Source organism: Lolium rigidum, chromosome 5 (genome assembly GCF_022539505.1).
Source record: "Lolium rigidum isolate FL_2022 chromosome 5, APGP_CSIRO_Lrig_0.1, whole genome shotgun sequence".
Lineage (NCBI taxonomy): Eukaryota > Viridiplantae > Streptophyta > Magnoliopsida > Poales > Poaceae > Lolium > Lolium rigidum.
Window position 1 is genome coordinate 186985751 of NC_061512.1, and position 3854 is coordinate 186989604.

Consider the following 3854-nt stretch of genomic DNA (forward strand, 5'->3'; position numbering starts at 1 on the left):
TAGAGGATATCTCCCATATGATTTAATAAATATTTTTGGATAATTTAAATGGACTAGAAATAGCCATAGAGCCATTATTTAATCTAGACCATGATCATACAAACAGCTATTTCATATTTTTACATATTCAGATAGACAATATGAAATGTGATTTTTGAGAGTTGGAATCAACTCAAAAGCATTTTTGGTTGATTTTTAATAAATGTTTGAAGTTTGAAAAGTCTCTGCCTTTTTATTTTTATCACATTAATTCTACAACGAATCTAGGGAGACTAGTGTAGTTGTTCAGATAATTTTCTAAGCTTCCCAGATATATAAAATTTGTTAAATTTGGCTTAGTAGATTTAATTCTATTCAAATTTGAATATGGTATCAGTGAGCAAATTGAATAATTCGAAAATTTTGAATTTAAACGTATGGGCTTAGGCGGGAAATGAACTGGCCTAAACAGAGAAAATAAAATGGGCCGGCCGAGCTACGCGCTGGTGCACAGTGGGCTGCCTGACAGGGTGGGCTCCACCTGTCAGTGGGTTATTTAACCCGAAACGGTACGCATACGTGTGAGACGTTGGATTAAGAAGAGATCCAACGGTACGCAGAGTTGATGGCGTGTATTTCACACGTTCGTTGGGCAACCCCAAGAGGAAGGTATGATGCGCACAGCAGCAAGTTTTCCCTCAGAAAGAAACCAAGGTTTATCGAACCAGGGAGGAGCCAAGAAGCACGTTGAAGGTTGATGGCGGCGGGATGTAGTGCGGCGCAACACCGGAGATTCCGGCGCCAACGTGGAACCTGCACAACACAACCAAAGTACTTTGCCCCAACGAAATAGTGAGGTTGTCAATCTCACCGGCTTGCTGTAACAAAGGATTAACCGTATTGTGTGGAAGATGATTGTTTGCAAGAAAACAGTAAAAACAAGTATTGCAGCCGATTTGTATTTCAGGTATTAAAGAATGGACCGGGGTCCACAGTTCACTAGAGGTGTCTCTCCCATAAGATAAAAGCATGTTGGGTGAACAAATTACCGTCGGGCAATTGACAAATAGAGAGGGCATAACAAAGCACATACATGACATGATAAGTATAGTGAGATTTAATTGGGCATCACGACAAAGTACATAGACCGCCATCCAACTGCATCAATGCCTAAAAAGTCCACCTTCGAGTTATCATCCGAACCCCTTCCGGTATTAAGTTGCTAACAACGGACAATTGCATTAAGTATGGTGCGTAATGTAATCAATAACTACATCCTCGGACATAGCATCAATGTTTTATCCCTAGTGGCAACGAGCACAACACAACCTTAGGGGTTTACGTCACTCCCCCGAGTGTCAATGCAGGCATGAACCCACTATCGAGCATAAATACTCCCTCTTGGAGTTACTAGCATCAACTTGGCCAGAGCCTCTACTAATAACGGAGAGCATGCAAGATCATAAACAACACATATGCAATAACTTGATAATTAACATGACATGGTATTCTCTATCCATCGAATCCCGACAAACACAACATATAGAATTACAGATAGATGATCTTGATCATGTTAGGCAGCTCACAAGATCCGACAATGAAGCACAATGAGGAGAAGACAACCATCTAGCTACTCGCTATGGACCCATAGTCCAGGGGTGAACTACTCACTCATCACTCCGGAGGCGACCATGGCGGTGTAGAGTCCTCCGGGAGATGAATCCCCTCCCGGCAGGGTGCCGGAGGAGATCTCCGAGAATCCCCGAGATGGGATCGGCGGCGGCGGCGTCTCGGTAGGTTTTCCGTATCGTGGTTTTTCGCATCAGGGGTTTCGCGACGGAGGCTTTAAGTAGGCGGAAGGGCAGAGTCGGGGGCCAGACGAGGGGGCCACACCATAGGGCGGCGCGGGCCCCCCTGGGCCGCGGCGCCTTGTGGTGTCGCCACCTCGTGGCCCCACTTTGTATGTTCTTCGGTCTTCTGGAAGCTCCGTGGAAAAATAGGCCCCTGGGTCTTTGTTTCGTCCAATTCGAGAATATTTCGTTACTAGGATTTCGAAACCAAAAACAGCAGAAAACGAGAAGCGGCACTTCGGCATCTTGTTAATAGGTTAGTTCCGGAAAATGCACGAATATGACATAAAGTATGCATAAAACATGTAGGTATCATTAATAATATGGCATAGAACATAAGAAATTATCGATACGTCGGAGACGTATCAAGCATCCCCAAGCTTAGTTCTGCTTCGTCCCGAGCGAGTAAAACGATAACAAAGATAATTTACGAAGTGATATGCCATCATAACCTTGATCATACTATTTGTAAACATATGTAGTGGATGCAGCGATCAAAACAATGGTAATGATATGAGTAAACAAGTGAATCATATAACAAAGACTTTTCATGAATAGTACTTCAAGACAAGTATTAATAAGTCTTGCATAAGAGTTAACTCATAAAGCAATCAATCAAAGTAAAGGTATTGAAGCAACACAAAGGAAGATTAAGTTTCAGCGGTTGCTTTCAACTTGTAACATGTATATCTCATGGATAATTGTCAACATAGAGTAATATAACAAGTACAATATGCAAGTATGTAAGAATCAATGCACAGTTCACACAAGTGTTTGCTTCTTGAGGTGGCGAGAGATAGGTGAACTGACTCAACATAAAAGTAAAGAGAATGGTCCTTCAAAGAGGAAAGCATCGATTGCTATATTTGTGCTAGAGCTTTTATTTTGAAAACATGAAACAATTTTGTCAACGGTAGTAATAAAGCATATGAGTTATGTACATTATATCTTACAAGTTGCAAGTCTCATGCATAGTATACTAATAGTGCCCGCACCTTGTCCTAATTAGCTTGGACTACTCGGATCTTTGCAATGCACATGTTTTGACCAAGTGTCACAATGGGGTACCTCCATGCCGCCTGTACAAAGGTCTAAGGAGAAAGCTCGCATTTTGGATTTCTCGCTTTTGATTATTCTCAACTTAGACATCCATACCGGGACAACATGGACAACGGATAATGGACTCCTCTTTAATGCATAAGCATGTGGCAACAATTATTATTCTCATATGAGATTGAGGATATGTGTCCAAAACTGAAACTTCCACCATGAATCATGGCTTTAGTTAGCGGCCCAAAGTTCTTCTCTAACAATATACATGCTCCAACCATGAAGGTGGTAGATCTCTCTTACTTCAGACAAGACGGACATGCATAGCAACTCACATGATATTCAACAAAGAATAGTTGATGGCGTCCCCAGAAGCATGGTTATCGCACAACAAGCAACTTAATAAGAGATAAAATGCATAAGTACATATTCAATACCACAATAGTTTTTAAAGCTATTTGTCCCATGAGCTATATATTGCAAAGGTGAATGATGGAATTTTAAAGGTAGCACTCAAGCAATTTACTTTGGAATGGCGGATAAATACCATGTAGTAGGTAGGTATGGTGGACACAAATGGCATAGTGGTTGGCTCAAGTATTTTGGATGCATGAGAAGTATTCCCTCTCGATACAAGGTTTAGGCTAGCAAGGTTATTTGAAACAAACACAAGGATGAACAGTACAGCAAAACTCACATAAAAGACATATGGTAAACATTATAAGACTCCATACCGTCTTCCTTGTTGTTCAAAACTCAATACTAGATGTTATCTAGACTCTAGAGAAACCAAATATGCAAACCAAATTAGCAAGCTCTAAGTATTTCTTCATTAATGGGTGCAAAGTATATGATGCAAGAGCTTAAACATGATCACAACAATTGCCAAGTATCAAATTATCCAAGACATTTTAGAATTACTACATGTATCATTTTCCAATTCCAACCATATAACAATTTAACGAAGAAGAAACT